The following is a 20,758-nucleotide window of genomic DNA, read 5'->3' on the forward strand; positions in this document are numbered from 1 at the left end:
GTCATATATACAAAGTATTGAAAAATCTAGAATTCATTAAACTCTAGCTATCCATGATGAAAGGGAGGGGCAAAACAGCTGCAGAAAAACTAAAACTAGATTCAATGAAATCTTTATATCAGTAACCTAAACTGCACAAAAATCTCCAAAAGCTGCTACAACCATCCCAGCCAATTTGAACTGCTATAAATTTTGTAAATGGTTAAATGAATCAGATTTTTTAATAATTTGGTAAATTTGGCAAATTTCTCATTCATTGACTTGACCTAGGGGGAAAGGGAGGGGTCAGAGAACTTGGGGAGGTATGGGAGGCACCAAGGCAGATGTCCCCAACTGCATGGTTTAATCAAGAACACTAGCCTGTGGCCAAGAGAATTTTCATAGACAGATGAGTACTAGCGTCACTTGGCCTTTCTACTTGGAAGTTGGTACAAAATAACTGTTCCATCCAATTAAAACAATCACATCTAGTAGAGGCTCTAGTGATTAAGAGCTGATGTTTTGCTGATCTGGGTTCAAGACCTGGTTTTTACAATTTTGACTAATCTCTTGGAGCCTCAATTTCTACATCTTAAAAGCAGAGCTAAGCATAACACTTGTTTCTCAAGGGTGTTGTGAGGATTAATTGAAATATGCATTTAAATTGCTTGGCATGAGAGCTGCCACACAGCCAGTGCTTAATAGTCTTAGTGTGAGATATTAGTAAAAATTAATTTTTTTTTGAATTGGAATTTCAAAGCATTTTTATCAAATATACTTATTTCCTTGCTTACTTTTGTGTTTTGGTAACTTTTTCTTTCAACATTTGGGGGAGAAAGGCACAAAGATTTAACACTTTCTAAAGGGCTAGATTAATATTGGGTGAGATTGATGTGTTTTAGAGAATCCAAATACTGCATACCACTTTAGATTCACAACAAATGAATTTTGCAAAGACTCTGTCTTTTAATTATTAAACCACTATGTATTAAAAGGAAATTAATCCATGTGGTATTTTTGATCCATTTGCACTTAATTAATTAAGATATGGTGTTCTAAAAAGTATTTCATGTTCAAGCAGTTGTTTACCTCCTACTTTCTTTATAAGTTACACTTTCCTTTTGGAGGCTTACTTTTGGAAGTTGAGTGATATGGCAATTAATGTTTACCTAAAATAAGTCCACTTTACTTTAAATACTTAGTGCTGTAGAGCCAGGTAAATAACGTGACTCAGTATCCCTAGAGGTAGAATTATTGTCTTTATTGTCATTATTGTCAAATAGACAACTTTTGGAAGGGAGAAGATTACCCTCAGGTGAATCCTGCTACCTTCTCCCAGCTGGAAATTGGTGAAAATTGGGGCAAGTCTGGGTACTGCTATTATTTCAATTACTACTGTTACTGGGTACAATTTATTGAGCGCCTACTATGTGATAGGCACCTAACTTACATTTACTTATAATTTAGTTCTTGTAACAACCTTATAATGTAAGCATTATTATTGTACTACCTTTTTGCTGATGAGGAAGCAGGCTTAGAGTTTAAGGAACTTGCTCAAAATTATCCAACTTATAAGTGCCAGAGCAAGATGTTGAACATTGAACCCTAAGTCCATCACTTTGTGCTTCAATTGGGCCTGAAAAAACTTTGGTCCCAGATCATCAGCATTCTGGCTATATCCCAGGAGTGGCCTGAGTTAAGCCAGCATGAACCAGAGTAGGGAAGAGACTGGACCCAGGAAGGCCGGAGAAAGCAAGATATGAAAAAAGAAGGTGTGTTGTAAGATCCTAAGGAACTGAACTATGTCAGTGTAGGTGGGTTGATGTGTAGGGTCCAGATTTGAGATTTATGTCTGATGATTGATTGGATGTATATGTGAGGGTGTGATATTCTGAATGGATCCAAAATTTATTATAGGGGTGGTTAACTGTAACTCCATTAACAGAGATAGAAGATGGTGGAGGAGCAGCAATTCATGGCAATGTGAGCTTTCTGACTGTAATGCAATTGACTTAGGAATCATTTACAGGAAGATAACTACACATAATTTTTAAAAAGATTTTTGAAAATGAAGAAATATAGCTCATACTAACTATTGGTCAATGAAGAAATCATAATGGAAATTAGAAACTATTTAAAACTGAATAATAACTGAAATTTTGTATAGCAAAAGTTATGAGATGCAGATAAAGTGATATAAAAAGTAAAATTTAGACCTTTAAATGCATATATTAAGACAGAAGTCTGAAACTGATCTCAGTAAAATAAACAGAAGTAAATTATAAAAGAGGAAAAATTTAAAATAAGAAAAAAATTAATGAAATAGAAAAAATATAGAGATCAACAAAATGAAAAGATGCTCCTTTGAAATGACAAATAAAATTTATAGACCTCTGATGACACTGTGTAAGAAATCAAAAGGATAAGGAACAAATAACCAATCCTAAGAATAAATAAAAGATATTTACTATGATGTATGAAGCAAACATTGGTAGAACTGAATAGATAAATAGACAAAACCACAATTACAGCTAGCGACTTCAAAAGCCCTCTCATAAAAACTGATAAAACAGCTAGATGAAAATCAGCAAGGATATACGACTCAATAATACCATCAACCAACAGGATCTAATTCACACTTATAGAATACTGAATACTCCACCCCACAACAGTAAAACACATTATTTTCAAGTGCCTATGAAATATTCATCAAGATAAACCATATTCTGAGTCATAAAACAAACCTCAACAAAATTTTAAGTTGAAATTATACACTGTATGTTCTCTGACCATAAAGGAATCACACTAAAAATCAATACCAGATATCAGGAAAATCTCTAAACACTTCAAAATTAAACAAAACGCGTTCCAATAACTCATGAGTTATAGAGGAAATCTCAAATGAAATTTAATTAAATGAAAATACAACATATCAAAATATGTATAATGCAACTAAAGCAGTGCTGAAAGGGACATTTATAGCACTAAATACTTACATTAGAAAGAAGGAAAAGTCTCAAATCAATAATTTAAGTTTGTACCTCAGGAAACTAGAAAAAGAAGACAAAATAAAGCAAAACAAGTGGAAGGAAGAAAATAAAACAGGTAGCAGAACTCAGTGAAATAGAAAACAAGAAAACAAATGAGAAAATCAATGAAACAAAAAGCTGTTTCTTTGAAAGATCAATAAAATCAACAAACCTCTATCAAGAGTTACAAAAATCGGGCTTCCCTGGTGGTGCAGTGGTTGAGAGTCCGCCTGCCAATGCAGGGGACATGGGTTCGTGCCCTGGTCTGGGAAGATCCCACATGCCACGGAGCAGCTAGGCCCGTGAGCCATGGCCACTGAGCCTGCGTGTCTGGAGCCTGTGCTCCGCAACGGGAGAGGCCACAACAGTGAGAGGCCCGCGTACTGCAAAAAAAAAAAAAAAAAAAGAGTTACAAAAATAAAAAGAGAGAAGACCCAATCACCAACACCAAAAATAAAATCAGATATCACCTGCAGCCATTAATAAGGATAAGAGAATATTACAAACAACTTTATACACATAAATTCAACAACTTCGATGAAATAGACCAATTCCTCAAAAACAACAGATTATCCAAACTCAACCAATATGAAATGGATCATCTGAGTGGCCCTATAACCATTAAAGAAATTGAATTTGTAATTTAAAAACTCCCCCCAAAAGAAATCTCTTGGTTCAAATGTTTTCACTGAAGAATTCTACCAAACATTTAAAGACTTAACACCAAATTTATGTAAGCTCTTCCAGAAAATAGAAGAGGAAGGGATGCCTCGTAATACATTTAATGAGGCAAGTATTACCTTGATATTAAAACCAGACAAATCAGTCCAAAAAAGAAACTATAGACCAATATCTCTCATGAACTTCGACAGAAAAATAGTCAAGAAAATATTTTTAGACAGAATCCAGCAAAGTCTAAAAAGAATTGTTACATCATAGCTATATTATTATAGTTTTTTATTGCTGCTGTAACAAATTACCACAAACTTACTGGTTTAAAACAATACATATTATTTTATAGTTCTGTAGGTTAAAAATCCAACATGGGTCTCACTGTGCTAAAATCAAGGCATTGGCTGTGTTACTTTTTGGAAGCTTTAGGGTATATGCTGTTTCCTTGTCTTTTCAGCTTCCAGGTATGGCCCACATTCCTTGGATCATGGTCCCTTCCTTCATCTTCAAAGCAGGCAACATTGCATCTCTCTAACCATTCTTGGTAATCAAATCTTTTTCTGATCACAGCTGGGAAATGTTCTCTGCTTTTAAGAATTCAGGTGATAAGACTGGGCCCACACTAACTATCAGATATAATCTCATCTCATGATCCTTAGCCTTAATCTCGTCTGCAAATTCCCTTTTGCCATGTAAGTAACATATTCACAGCTTCATGGGGATTAGGATGTGGACATCTTTGGGGCCCATTATTCTTCCTACCTTAACTCCCAAGTAGGATTTATTCCATGTATGGCAATCATTGTAATCCACTACATCAGGGCTCCCCAACCACCGGGCCGAGGACGGCTACTGGCCCCCGGCCTGCTAGGAACTGGGCCACACAGCAGGAGGTGAGCGGCAGGCAAGCGAGCGAAGTTTCATCTGCCGCCCCCCATCACTCCCCATTGCTCACATTACCACCTGAAACATCCCCCCCACCCCACCTCCGTCCAGGGAAAAACTGTCTTCCACAAAACCGGTCCCTGGTGCCAAAAAGGTTGGGGACCGCTGCACTATACCAAGAGGCTAAAGAAGAAAAATCACATGATCATATCAATTGATGCAGGAAGGGTGCTGGGCAAAATTCAACACCCATTCATGATTTAAAAAAAAAATAAATCTTAGTGTTGCGGTCCATTCTGGCTGCTATAACAAAATACTATAGGCTGGGTGGCTTATAAGCAACAGAAATTTATTTCTCACATTTCTGGAGGTTAGGAAGTCCAAGATCAAGGCACCAGCATGACTGGGGGAGGAGGGTTTTCATGCTGTTTCATAGCTGGTGTTTTCTCATTGTCTTCTCACATGGTGGAAGGGGCAACAGATCTCTGTGGGGTCTCTTTTACAAGGCACTAATCCCATTCACAAGGGCTCTACCTCATGATTTAAGCAACTCCCAAAGGCCCACATCTTAATAGCATCATCTTTGGGGATTAAGATTTTAACACAGGAATTTTGGAGAGACACAAACATTCAGACCATAGCACTTAGCAAACTAAGGCTAGGGAAGAACATCCTCAGGTTGCTAAGGAGCATCTACAAAACACAGGTAATCTCATACTAAAGAGTAAAAGATTGAATAATATATCCTTAAGATCAGGAACCAGATAAGGGTGGCTACTGTCACCACTTATATTTGATATAGTACTGGAAGTCCTAGCCAGTACAACAAGGCAATAAAAGGATATAATAAAAAGATTCATATTCAGAGCATATAAATACTCTTGCAAATGAATAAAAATCAAACCACCAAGAAAATGTTTATTATTTTCTTTGCAAAAGAGCAAATGCAAATGACCAAATAACATAAGGAAAGGAGCGTATCATTAGTAATCAGGGAAAACCATAATGGAATACCAATGTAGAAACTCTATAGTTGCAAAATTTATGAAATCTGACAACATCAAGCATTGGTGAGGTTGTGTTAAAATGGGAAGTTTCATACACCACTGATGGGAGTGTAAATTTGTGTAATTACTTTGCCGAAGTGTTTGACACTCTCTAATAAGGTTGAAAATATATACCTTAGGGCCTCCCTGGTGGCGCAGTGGTTGAGAGTCCGCCTGCCGATGCAGGGGATACGGGTTCGTGCCCCGGTCTGGGAGGATCCCATATGCCGCGGAGCGGCTGGGCCCGTGAGCCATGGCCGCTAAGCCTGTGCGTCCAGAGCCTGTGCTCCACAACGGGAGAGGCCACAACAGTGAGAGGCCTGCGTACAGCAAAAAAAAAAAAAAAAAAAAAAAAAAAAAAAAATATATATATATATATATATATATATATATATATATATATATATACCTTAATCTCAGACACTTGTGTACCAGGCTATATGTTCAAGAGTATTCATGCAATCTTTGTAATAGCACAACTTGAAAAAAATGTGACTTATCAATGTAAAGAATTTTTGTAGTATGTTTATACAATGGAATCTTATTAAGTAATTGAAAAATCAACAAATTAAAGCTATGCAAAATTATGTATTTCTTCTTACATACATAAAGCTGAAAGAAAGAAACATGTCACAAAAGAATTCATACACCATAATTCCACTTTATGAGGCTCAAACAGGAAAAAATAAACTATATTGTTTATAGATACATACATAAGTGGTAAAATTATAAAGAAATCAAATTATGACAAAAGTCAAGGAAATGAGTAATGTTGGGAAATAGGAGGGAGTTTTGATTGAGAAGAGCAAGGTAGAGTGCTTCTAAAGAACTGGCAATATTCAATTTCTTGACCTGGATAGTGTTTTACAATTATTTGTCAAACTGTATACATTTTATGTACTTTTCTATATGTATGCTTTATTTCACAGTACTTACTAAAAGAAATCAAAATGTATAACAATTTCACAATAATAAAATATATTTTTAAAAGAAAATAACAACATCCAAATCAAAGACTTTAAAAAATATCAGAGTAACCCAAAGCAGAATAAAAACTAGTGAAGAACCAAATGTAAAATAGATAGCTAGTGGGAAGCAGCCACGTGGCACAGGGAGATCAGCTCGGTGCTTTGTGTCCACCTAGAGGGGTGGGATAGGGAGGGTGGGAGGGAGGGAGACACAAGAGGGAGGAGATATGGGGATATATGTATATGTATAGCTGATTCACTTTGTTATAAAGCAGAAACTAACACACCATTGTAAAGCAATTTTACTCCGATAAAGATGTTAAAAAAAAACTAGTAAAGATAAAAGCAAAAATTGGGTGACACCATCAAGATAGTGGAGTAGGAGACCCCAACCTCTATCTGTTCACCCAGATCAATTATTAGCTACCCATGAACCAAAACAAAACAACAAAAAGCAGCTCTGGGAGTGCTCTGGAGTCTACTAAAGACACTTCAACAACAGAGTGGAATAAAAAACTTGAGAATAACCACACAAAAAGGGAAGGAAGACAGCTTCATTTTGCCTGCATCATCCCATCCCACAAGCCACGGGCACTGTTCAGCACCAGAGGAGATTCCCAGCTAAAAAGAGTTGTCACAGGGAAGGGAAGAGTGGTATGAGTGACCAGCTTCGCTAGCCCTTCAGGGCACTGCACAAAGGTTCTGCTTCAGTTTCACCCAACCCAGGGCTGACAAAGCAGAGGTGTCTGGAGACAGCAAGGAACAAGAACTAAAAGCAAGGGATACCAGTAGCAGTCATGCAGTGGGAGCAGTTGTGGTTCCAGTGACCTGCTCTGTAGACAAACCCAGCAGTTTTTGCCACTGAAAACACTAACGGCCAGCACAGCTGCCAAAGACCACCTATTGATTACACTGGCTTTGCCGCACAGCTTTTTGCATTCCCTGATGCCCGCTGCCTGAGTCCCTCCCCCCTCCTTCTTCCTGCCCCCTGCATCCTCCAGAGTCCAGGAACTGCATTAGTAGCTGGCCAAGGCCTCTGCAGCTGTGCTAGAGCAAGACACCAGCCTAGATCCTTGTGGCTGACCCACACTGCTGTGCACCTACTTGAGGCTAGACCCTCTAGCTCTGCACCCACATGCCCCCCAGGCTGACACCCATCACTGGCCTCCACTGCTGTACTGCACACCTAGAGGGAGACATGCAGCCATGGGAGAGCATGCCAACAGCCAGGGTCCCCACAGCAGCTTGTGGGTTGGGATCAGGCCCTATCTTTTTTCTTTTTTTTAAAGAAGATGTTGGGGGGTAGGAGTTTATTAATTAATTTATTTGTTTTTGCTGTGTTGGGTCTTCGTTTCTGTGCGAGGGCTTTCTCTAGTTGTGGCAAGCGGGGGCCACTCTTCATCGCGGTGCGCGGGCCTCTCACTATCGTGGCCTCTCTTGTTGCGGAGCACAGGCTCCAGACGAACAGGCTCAGTAGTTGTGGCTCACGGGCCCAGCCACTTCGCAGCATGTGGGATCTTCCCGGACCGGGGCACGAACCCGCGTGCCCTGCATCGGCAGGCGGACTCTCAACAACTGTGCCACCAGGGAAGCCCCAGGCCCTATCTTTTATCACTGACCTGCAACACTGTGTTACCGGTAGCTAATCCCTCCAGCTGTACACCTGCATGCCACTGGCACAATCCCCACAACCAGCCTACACTGCTGTGCACCCATGACAAGACCCAGCAGCCATAGTAGTGCACACCAACAACCAGGGCCCCTGCAGCTACCAGCGCTGCCTACCCTGGTGCTCATCACTACCCGTGTCTGCAACCGGCACTTGCCACTCACAGTCACTTACAGCTGGCACTTGCAGCCAAGCCCGTGCATACCACAAGTTCTAGCTACTTCTGCTGCTTGCCCTGGTCCCTAGCTGCTGGACCTGGAGGCACTGATAAGGACCCCAATAGTCCTTGCAACCTCTACAGATCCTTGCAGGGCTTGCCAAGGACCATGCAGTTATTGATGCTGTGGACTCCAAAAGTCTGAGCTGATGAGCCATCATGTCACCCTAGACCCAGTGCTGCCACATGCCCCTGCACTTGGGCCCAGTACCACTAGGCCTGGGGTCCCAGCAGGCTCCAACATGCCCTACATACAGGTGACAGTCTTCCTGCAATGAAGTCAGTCCATAAAGTCTGGAGGAGGTGACTGCTTCTTCAAATGTGCAGACACCTACACAAAGCTATAGGGATCACAAAGAATCAGGGAAACATGACACTAACAAAGCAACATAGTAAACTTGCAGTAACTGATCTCAAAAATTGGAGATCCAGGAATTGCCGGACAAAATATTCAAAATAACAGTATCCTTAACTTCATCTTAATAAAAAAGTTCTGTAGCCAGTATGGCAAAATAACTTTTAAACCTAAGTTCTGGGTGGTTGGTATCTAGATGTATGTTGTATTGTTTTCTGAACCCTTCTGAGTATTTAATAGCTTGTGTCTATAAATGTTATTCATTCCCTAGAAAGATGCTACAATGGGACTGACTCACTAAGTCTAACAACACAGACAGCTTTTCCTCCAACAATTAGAGTATGTTATTGTTTTTTTCATTTTAAAATCAAATGAGGTAGTTGCTTTGCTTTTAGTGATCCTGTTTTATATTTATATATATATATATATATATATATATATATATATATATATATATATATATATAACTTTAAAGGTATGATCATATTCAGTGGGCTAAGATGCTTCCATGATGAGAGGTAAGCAGTATCTGAGACAGGCAGAGAGAAGAAAAATTTCTAACCCCACATATCATGCTTCCTCCATGGCTTACTCTTTTTGACTGGAATGGGGGTAGAAACATGCAAAATCTTTCAAATCTTTCTTCTTCCCCCGTGCCCTTTATATGTCCCTCTCTTTTGTTTCTCCTGGCTTGTGGGTTTCAGTTCATTTAAATCCCATTTGTGAATTTGTTTCCTACCCAATACCAACTGCATATATTTACAGAAATTAAGAGGAGATCTGAATCAAAGGACCTCAAAGTCTAACCATGCTTCACCAATAGCAAACTGCTTTTTTCTGGGCAACTCTCTCAATATTTATTTATTTTTCATCCAGAAAATGAAAGATTTGGATTAAATAGTCTCAGATCTAAATGTGTTTAGAAGAACAAAGGTGATGGATGGAGCAGGACATAAACATTTTATGTAACTTGTGAAAATGTAAAAATTTCAGTAAAATATGTGTGTTTTCAATTATGTGATAAATTAGGTAGCTGATGTGGTTAATTTTTTCTCAGAGTGGAACACAATCACCTGTTTGTTCTAGTAACATGTACACACAATCTATGTTAATCTGACTCAATTATGCAGCCCCCAATATAACATTATCCACACACTGAGACTCTTAAAAGTCCTTCTTGACAATGATAAAATTCACCTCTTAGGAAGGAAAAATAAATCTTTGTATAATCCAGATGCCAGATGCAGCTCTCATCCATAAGCCTTGAGTGTGTTTTTTCTCTGAGCTAAACTTGACGCAATCTTGGCCTCTTAACCAACCTCTACAAGAAAGCCAATCATACAAAATATTTCCTAGGTTTTATGGAAGATTTTGTGGGGCCGCGGGGAAGAATCAGGTTGGATAACATACAGTATCTTGTGTGAATACTCCCAAACAGAACCACCTCTCCTCTAAGTCTCTTCTTTGAGGTTTCAGCCACTGGCTCTCTCTCTTTCCCCAAACTTTGCCCCAAACAGTGCTTGGTTAGCTCCTCCTCCTTGGAGGACTCTGGTCCTTGGAGACTCTCTCCTCCCTCTCCGTATCCTTATCCAAGTATCTTCTCAACAAAGCTGGGCTGTGCCTACAAAGAAATTCTTCTAGACACTAACATCAAATTTTCCACATCTAGGCATTTGCAAGCAAAGTTCCCTTGCTTGTTGAAGACTGTATTTAATGTGGAAGCAGGCTTTTTGGCTCTAAGATCTTAATTATGTAAAAGCCTTCGACTCATGTCTGCAGGAATTATGCCCCAATACAGCACATTCAGCAGACCTTCCAGGCTATCTCCTAGGCACAAAATTTGTTAGCTGACACTGAAGTTTCCTTGGACCCAGAGCCCCTAATTCCATCAGAACGTGATCTACTCAGAAGGCCAGCTTTCCTACTCCATCCAAACTCGACTGGAAAAATATCTACTTAATTAGAAGGAAAAATAGGTAAGTGGTTAACATTGTGCAAGTATAATTTTCTCAGATGATTAGACACTTTTTCTTTTAAAATGAATAAATAAAATGGAAAGAGGGGCAGAATAATAATGATACAGGTTTTACCTTTTAAAATGTTGAATAAAATTAGCATAATTTCCCTTTTTTTAAGCTACAGTAGATAGAAAGCACATTATAGACACTGTAGGTGGAGATGTGGGTGGACACATAAGAGGGGTAATGAGGGAGCGTTGAAAATACAGCTGAAATAATGAGCATGTAATATGAAGAACAGCAGCAAAGATCAGGCTGGAGGATGGAAGAATGCCTGCTTTGATTATAGACAAAAGGGATGGAGAACAGAAAATAAGAGGGAACCGTTCAGCTGAGCTGAGAAACTGGGGCAGCCTGGACCAATGGAGCTGGATATAGATGGGAAGAGAACAGGGGATACTTCACCATTGACTTGGGTTTAAAAAATGATAACCTTGTGCTTAAAGAGGAGGAAAGCACAATAATATCATTCATTAAAGAATCTAGTTTTATCTATATTAACCCTGATGGAAACAGAAGCTACACAACTTGCTTCCATTTGAACTGGAGCAATCTTGTTAGAATATAGGACATTGGGGCGTCCCTGGTGGCGCAGTGGTTAAGAATCCACCTGCCAATGCAGGGAGCACCGGAAGATCCCACATGCCGCAGAGCAACTAAACCCGTGTGCCACAACTACTGAGCCCACATGCCACAACTACTGAAGCCCACGTGCCTAGAGCCCGTGCTCTGCAACAAGAGAAGCCACCGCAATGAGAAGCCCGTGCACCGCAATGAAGAGTAGCCCCCCGCTCGCAGCAACTAGAGAAAGCCTGTGCACAGCAACTAAGACCCAATGCAGTCAAAAGTAAATAAATAAAAATAAATAAATTTATTTAAAAAAAAGAATATAGGACATTGGGTTTGATGGTCATTCTGTCCACCCCACTCAAAGTATGGACAACACAACTCTTGACACACACCCTTACTGCCCCATTCATTTTGCAAATGAGGAAACAATGGCCCAGTGCAGTCTTGTCGAAGTGATTTTTTAACCTTAGAGCTTTGAGAAGCAGACAACAAAACCTCCATGTGTGATTTCTACAGAAAGGGCTCTGCTGCTTGACATATAGCAGAAACTGAATCAAGATATCATTAACAGGATTGAGGTAATTGATCTAGATTTTCAATGGATGTTTACAAACTAGTAGATGAATATGAATTTGGGATTTCTTAGCCTGATCTGTGCCAGGCATAGTGTTTAGATGGTACCATTGTTTCAGCTACAAATCTGGGAAGTCCAGGAGTTGTCTGTACGATATTTTTCTCTCTCAAAACCTAGGCTGTTAGATGGCAAAGTCTCAGGTCCAATATGGATCCTGGGATGTCATCCTTCCAGCCAGCTCTCTCTGCATCTCCCAGGCAGTGGACCCACTCTCTAACCTCTCTCCCTGCTCAGGATCGTCTTCTCACTCTCTTCTAAGACTTTCTCACATCCTATCTACACCTCCTTTACCCCTTCCCATATTCCCTACTCTTTTCTTTTCAACGTGGTTGCCCTTGATGGTTATTGAGAAGAACTTTGATTTCTCAGCAAATATGAAGCCCGAATATCCATTAATTTAAAAAAGTTGAATCTCCTTTACTCAAGGACAAGAATCATTCTTCTCCAGAAACATAACTAATTGTTTGGTATCCCCCTAGAGATTTTTCTTCTAGAGAAGAGGGACCTTCTATATATATTAGGATAAACAACTCTAATGCAGCCAAATAAATAAGTAAAAGGTGAAATTTTCCCTTAAAACAAAGTAAATCCTTGCATCCTGCTCAAAGATCTGCTTCTTCCCATGATAGATAATCTGTTATTGGTATCTATCTTAGAACATGCAAATACCAACCTGTGGCATATAACTTGTCCCCACATCAGCCTCTCTGGAGGAGTTCTGGCTGTGCTTAATAACTCACCTGAGATTGTGCTGCTCTCAACCACCTTATCTAATGAAGCCCCCCCAATTAGTCTTTGTAACAGCACATTATTTGTTCCCTTTATAGCACCTGAAATTATCGTATTTGTCTATTTTCTTGTACTTAAATTTTCCTTGCGCTCCATCAGGGCAGTAACTATATTTCTCATGGTTTTTTTTTGTGTGTGTGTGTTTTTTTTTGTGGTATGCGGGCCTCTCACTGTTGTGGCCTCTCCCGTTGTGGAGCACAGGCTCTGGACACGCAGGCTTAGCAGCCATGGCTCACGGGCCCAGCCGCCCTGCGGCATGTGGGATCTTCCCAGACCGGAGCATGAACCTGTGTCCCCTGCATCGGCAGGCGGACTCTCAACCACTGCGCCACCAGGGGAGCCCTCTCATGGTTTTTGTGTCATCCCCAGTGACTGAGTTTCTGGCACATAGTAAGTACTCAATAAATACTTGTTGAGTGTTTGGGTAAGTAGCCTAATATGAGCTTGGTAATCTGCATTCTGCCACTCAAAGGCAGCTCTCTAGAATAACAACTCATCAGAAGCACCAACAGCCACCTGGACTGAGGATGCTGGGCTGAGTCAAGAGGTTGTCTAACCTCCTTTGGGCAGGAAACTTACCCTTACCTCACCTATGGTAGACTGAATCAGTGACACCAGTTCTTCACCCTTCCTATCCTCACCCTTTCTGTGGCCTTTAATTTTAGACTCAGTCATGTCTTGCTTTGGCCTACATGGGCAGAAATGATGCTGGGTCAATTCTGATCCTAGGCCTTAAGAGGCTTTGCACATTTCTGTCAAGAGCTGAGCTGAACTGGAAACACTTGAGCTTCCAGGTAGTCTATTAAGATAACAAGCCAAGATGAAATAACAGTCAAGCATTTAATCACTTACTGTGATAATATAAGCAAGAGACTAAACAAGAGAAAGTGGAAGCTGCCCCAATGTTCCATTTCTACCATGCAAGAGTACCAGGTGAAGGTCAGGTGTGTCAGCAGATGGGAGCAATCATCTCACTGCTGAGGGAACCCCAAACAAAAGACTCCGGCTGTTTTATGGATCTGGGGGTTTGAGGAAAGAAGAGAAGAAAAGGTTAAAAGTGGAAAAGTACTAAATACTGAGTCAGAGTGGAGAAAAATATCTTCAAGCCTCCCTGATAAAATATTATCAGTAGGGGTATCTAAGAGAGGCATTGGCTAAAGGCTTCTAATAAGGAGGCCTCTGAATGGAGGTGCCTTGGCCAGCAATGCAGTAATGCATAAGAGGATGGCTGGACTTGGGGCTTGGGTCCTTGACTACAACTCCCTTTAGAGACTACAATTCACTGTGCTCCAAACCTGGTGTGGGGAGAGTAGCTTCCCCTAATGAGACCTGCCAGGTAGAGCCTTTGTCATTGCCAGAGTGCTCAGGCCCAAAAGATCACATATGGATTTTTGGCCAGGAGCCTGACCTCTCAGTTTAGACTTGCCCTCATGGACCATGGTTATTAACATAAGAAGAGCTTCCTCTAGTAACTGCTGCCCCTTTAGTCTGGGGCCCAGAATGTATGCATATGCAGCAGAGTCATCCCTGTTGACCTGCAGACTTGCAGTTGGAAGCAGAGATGCCCTAGCCATGAGAGCATGAAGCAGAACAATCAAATGGAGCCCAGGCTACCTCAGCAGAGCCAATTTAACTGATCCACAGATCCATGATGATAGATGCTGGCTATTTTTTTCTATTATTATTATTTATTTTTTGGGTCTTCATTGCTGTGCACGGGCTTCTCTAGTTGCAGCAAGCAGGGGCTACTCTTCATTGCGGTGCGTAAGCTTCTCATTGTGATGGCTTCTCTTGTTGCGGATCATGGGCTCTAGGTGCGCAGGCTTCCGTAGTTGTGGCATGTGAGCTCAGTTGTTGTGGTTCATGGGCTTAGTTGCTCCGCGGCATGTGGGATCTTCCCGGACCAAGGATTGAACCCGTGTCCCCTGCATTGGCAGGTGGGTTCATAATCACTGCGCCACCAGGGAAGTCCCAGATGCTGGCTATTTTAAGCCACTGGAATATTTGTTATACAACATTACTGTGGCATAGCTAATAGATATGCTACCCTTTTTCCAGCCACTGTGGAAGTCCTTATTCCAATCAAAAATTACCAAGTATGCAAAGAAACAGAAAAATACCACTCATAGTGAGAAGAATAATCAATCAATCAATCAAGAGAAGCCCAGAAATGATATAGATTAGTAGACAAAGACATTTAACTTGTTAACATATATTCAAGAATCTAGAAGACAAATTGAACATGTTGAGAATGGAAAATAAAACCAAGATATAAATTGAACTTCTAGAGATAAAAAGAGCCCTAAAGGATATAGCTTTGTGGAACAGAAGATGCTAAAGTTGTCATTACTATGGATAGGGTAAGGATGGGTGATAAGGAAAGTTAAAGTTGGAGAGATGCACAGGGGCCAAACCCTGTAGTGTCTTAGGATAAGGACAAGAGGCTTTTAAACTGTAAAGAAGAGTTGGTTGAATGAGTAGATAGTGATGCCATTAATTAAGCTTTAGCAGTATAGGAGGAGAAGCAGATATTGATGTGAAACTGATATAACAAATTTAACCATTTAAAAGTGAACAATGCAGTGACTTTTAGTACATTCACAGTGTTGTACAACCACCACCTCTATCTAGCTCTAAAACATTTCCATCACTCCAAAATAAAATCCTGTTCCCAGTAAGCAGTTTCTCTCCATTCCCTCCTCCACCAGCCCCTGGAAACCAACAATTTGTCCTCTGTCTCTATGGATTTGCCTGTTCTGGATATTTCATATAAATGGAATCATACAATACATGAACTTTTATGTCTGGCTTTTTTCACTTAACATAATACTTTTGAGATTCATCCACACTGTAGGATGTATCAGTATTTCATTCCTTTTGATGGCTGAGTAATATTCCATTGCACATATATATGACAATTTGTTTATTCATTCATCCAGTAATGGACATCTGTTTTCATCTTTTGACTATTGCGAATAGTGATGTTATGAAATTGTGTGTACATGTATTTGAGTACCTGTTTTCAGTTTTTTGAGTATAAACCTAAGAGAAGAATTACTGGGTCATTTGCTAATTCTATGTTTAACTTTTTAAGGAACTGACAAAATGTTTTACATAGTAACAGTACTATTTTACATTCCCACCAGCAATGTATGAGGGTTCCAATTTCTCCACATCTTCACCAACACTTATTATTTCCAGTTTTTTTTGTTGTGGCCATCCTAAAGGGTATAAAGTGATAACTCATTGTGGTTTTAATGCTCCTAATGGCTAGTGACATTGAGCATTTTCTCATGTGTTTATTGGCAAGTTGTATATCTTCTTTTGAGAAATGTCTATTTAAGTCATTTGCCCATTTTTTAATTGGGTTGACTGTCCTATTGTTCTTGAGTTGCAAGAGTTCTTTACATATTCTGAATACTAGACCCTAATCAGATATATGATTTGCAAATATTTTCTCCCATTCTGTGGGTTGTCTTTTCACTCTCTTGGTAATATCCTTTGATGCAGAAAATTTTCAATTTCGAAGAAGTCCAATTTATTTTTTTATTTTATTGCTCATGCTTTTGCTATCATATCTAATTATCCACTGTGCAAATCCGAGGTCATAAATACTCCTATATTGTCTTCCAAGTGTTTTATGGTTTTATCTCTTATATTCAGGTCTTTCACACATTTTAAGTTAACTTTTGTATGGTGTGAGACCAGGGGTCCAACTTAATTCTTTTGCACGTGGATATGCAGTTGTCCCAGTATCATCTGTTAAAGAGACAATTATCTTTCCATTGAATGGTTTTGACACCCTTGTTGAAAATCAGTTGGCCATAGATATATGGTTTTATTTCTGGACTCTCAATTCTATTCCATTAATCTATACGTATCACTCTGTTTTGATTACTATAGCTTTGTAGTTAGGTTTGAAATTGGGAAGTGTGAGTCTTCCAATTTTTTCTTCTTTTTCTAAATTATTTTGGTTATTGGAGCCCCTTGAAATATCATATAAATTTGAGAGTTGGATTTTTCATTTCTACAAAAAAAGGCCACTAGAATTTTGATAGGGATTGCATAGAGAAGCAGATTTTAAGATAAAGCATGAGTTTGATTTTGAGCACAATGAGTTTTGGGTACTTGTGGGAAATTCAAGATACTTATCTATAAGGAATCAGGTATATGTTCTAGAGCTTAGGAGAGAGGTAGGAGTGGACATGCATATTTGGGATATGAGTATGTATGAAGATGATAGATGAAACCATGGCTATTGATGAGATCTTTTGGGAAGAGTATATAGAGGGAGAAGAAAGGAAAATCCTTGGATTGGCCAATATTAAGAAAGTGTAAGGGAAGAAGAGCCTGTGAAAATAATTTTATAAAAGAGGGATAATGGAGAAAGTAAGTGAACAAGAAAAGAGTGTTACAGTAGAAACCAAGAGAGGAGACAGATTTAATACAAGTAGTGTCTCATGTTGCAGAGAATTTATGACATAAGTCTGAAAAGCAGTAAATTGATTCGACAGTCATGAGGCCACTGGTGGCCTCAGGCAGGTCAGTCTGTGTGGACTGTGGAGGCTGAAACCTGGCTAGGGTATGTTGGTGCGTATACAGGAAGAGAGAAAGAGGGGGCAACAGAAGTTTGGAATATTGTTTTTTTAATATCTTGGCTGTTAAATGAAGGAGAAAGATAGAGATAGTGCAAGAGGAGGATACAATGTTATTGGAAGATTTAGAGGCCACAGTAAGGTACCTCAAAGAGGAGCGAAGTTGAAAATAGAGAAGAAAAAGGGAGTAATGATTGGAATAAGGTCTTGGATATGTAGAAGATAAGGGGGATATGGAAGAATTTGCCTTGAGCAGGAGGAAGAACAGTTTCCACAGCCTACTCTCCTTCTTTAAAATGAATGATCAAACCTGAAGCTAAGTGCGGATAAAAATGACTCATAGGTATAGGGGGGGATTATGGAAGTTCAATACCTGATAGCCTTGATATTCTAGATGGAATAAGAGGTAAGTTCATCTGCACTAAAGAGATGAAGTACTTGAGGTTAGTGGAGCATCCATTCAGAGAAATAGGAGGAGAAGCTAGTCAGAAATAAGGTAGCAAATTAATAAGGGGTGCTGAGGGTCTAAGGGAGGTTGGATACCCTAAATATGTGGTAGCCTTAATTCATTCAAGGATGTGATGTTCAGCACTAACATTCAGCAGCCCAGATGTGGGAGCAGAAAAGGAAGATGGTAAGATTGATCTAAAGTTGAAAACTGTAAGAAGAATGTGGTAGAAAGACAATGGGCTTGATTTTGAGTACAAGGGTACAGTGGTTGAGTGCAACAGGGTCAAGGTTAGATAGGTGAGGAAGTGAAGCCAAACAGGGTTAAAGGACTGGGAATAAGATAGCTCTGAGGTCTCTGTGTGTGAGGTTAAAAAACTGAAGTAAGGGAGAGAAAAGACTGGATGGACAGGAGGATAAGATCCAGAATGGTACATTAGAATATAAGAGTTCAGAGGTGGAGCTGGATATTGGGGTCTAGGGTATGATAATCAGAGTTGGGTCGCTGAGGTAGTGACAGGTCATGACTGCTGGTGTTTAGGATGTTTTAATAAACAGCCATGAGGCCGGGATGCTGGATGGGTTCACATGGATATAGAAGCTATCCAGCATGAAGACAGGACATGATGAAGAGAAGAAAGTAGCAAGCTGGTGTCCAGGCCCTTAATGAACAAAGGGAACGGGTGAAAGTTTCAAAGAGGGATAGGAAGAAGTATATACAGTTGACACAAACCTTAACAAGGGGAGGTTTCTTGCCCCAGGTTGGAGGAGTAATAATCTGCCAGTTTTATTGGGATGCTAGGAGACGTAATCAAGCCACAGCTCATGATACGTGAATGTAGAAGAATCAGACTTCTCCATAGAAGAAGTTTCAGAAGAGGTGTTGTGCTCTGGGGAGAGCCAGGAGATAGTGCCCTGTTAAGAGGTTGAGAATATAAAGGGGGTTATTTAGAACAGAATAAGGGTCTCTGAGGAAATGATTGGAGGGAAATCAGCAGTGTGAGAAACATCCAGGTGCAATGAGAATAATGAATGATAATAATAACATATTGTCAGGTACCATACCAAGGGCTTTATGTGTTTATCTTATTTAATAATTACACTAATTCTACAATGTAGGTATTATCTCTCTTTTTCATATGAATAAATTGAGATTGAGGGCACTTAGAAACTTGTCTAAAGTTATGAATCTAAAAAGTCAGGGTCAGGTGTGTCTTCAGAATTTCAGATGGAATGTGGGCAGGGGGTATTTTGTGCCCTCAGAGAAGGAACGAGAGAGTGTGGTGGTAGAGAGATCAGATCTAGGGAGACACCTGTCCCCTTGGTTGGAGGGGCAGATTCATGGCTTTTTACATATGGCCCTAATTCTTATTATGTTTAAACAATCAATCTACATGGGTTTCTGGGGAGAAATATGAAGACAGGTTCATGTTGGGAAAAACTTTTTATTGGGAAGAAGACTTGGGAATGGCTTATTTAATGTATTCTCTTCTCCACATAATCAATGAGATGCTGGAAATTTCCTTCTGATTCAAACTTTTTCCAAAGCCACGACTTCAGTGTAAACAGAGATAATTAATCAAGGATCTGCTATCTGAGCTCTGGGAATGTAGCAATAACAGGATTGTGGAGACAAAAAGTGATTCTTTCTTTAGTTTTTATGTCCCTTTCCCTCCCACCACCAGCAGTGCCCCTCCCACAGCCTTCTGCTTTTTAGGTTTGTAAAGCTGTGGTAAAAGCTTCATCAGTACTCACTCAAATCCCTTCAGGTCTTTCTTACTGTTTCTATGCACCCCTCTGCTGGGTTTGGTGTGCTTTACCTCTAAAGGTTACATCTCAGACAATTCTGATGACTGCTTTCTTTGCCTGGGACAGCCTTTAGGCAGTGACTAATGGACGTGGCAATATGAAAGCTCAGCCTGCTTACCTCATGCCAAGACAATTTGGAGGCATAATTTACATGGGAGAGTTCCCCTGAGGGTTCAGGCTGAATCTGTCCTCCATGAGATCTTGCCTAAAATTGCACCCTGGTTTGGCTTCTTCCCCTTCTCTGTCCTGCTTCCCTCACTTCTTTCCTAGTTTCTTCTGGGAGCACTTTAAAAATAAATCACACACATGAATCCTTAACTTAGGTCTGCTTCTGGGGAGCACAACTTAAGACAGGGAACCAGATAACTAATAAAGGGGAGTTCATTTAGACAGAAACTTTGAGAATAAATTTGAAAATGTAGTTTAACATGTAAACAAAAATACATGAACAACAACTAAAGTACTAAAATAAAGTATGGGTGAATTACTTCATAACTTAGACATGGAAAAAGCTTTTCTAACTATGACTTAAAATCAAGAAGAAATGAAAAGAAAAGATTGATAAATTCTACTACATAAAACTGAAAATAAAATTTTCTTGAAAAAAGCAACATAAGTAAAAAATGACAAAATGAAATTAAAAATATTTGTGTCTTATATCACAGACAAATGGCTAATCTTCCTGACGTATAAAGAGCCATTAAAAATTGAAAGGACAACAAGGATGCACACTCTTGCCACTTCTGTTCGACATAGTATTGGAAGTCCTATCCAGAGCAATTAGGCAAGAAAAAGAAATAAAAGACATCCAAATCAGAAAGGAAGAAATAAAATTGCCTCTGTTGGTAGATGGCATGATCTTATATACTGAAAACCCTAGAGACTCCATAAAAGCTGTTATACCTAGTAAATGAATTCAGTAAAGTTGCAGGATACAAAATCAACATACAAAAATCAGTTGCATCTTTATACACCAACAATGAACTATCAGAAAAGGAAATTAGGAAACAATCCATTTACAATAGAATCAAAAAGAATAAAATACTTAGAAATAAACTTAAGGAGGTAAAAGACTT

The sequence above is a fragment of the Mesoplodon mirus genome (assembly GCF_964341445.2).
Source record: "Mesoplodon mirus genome assembly, chromosome: X".
Lineage (NCBI taxonomy): Eukaryota > Metazoa > Chordata > Mammalia > Artiodactyla > Ziphiidae > Mesoplodon > Mesoplodon mirus.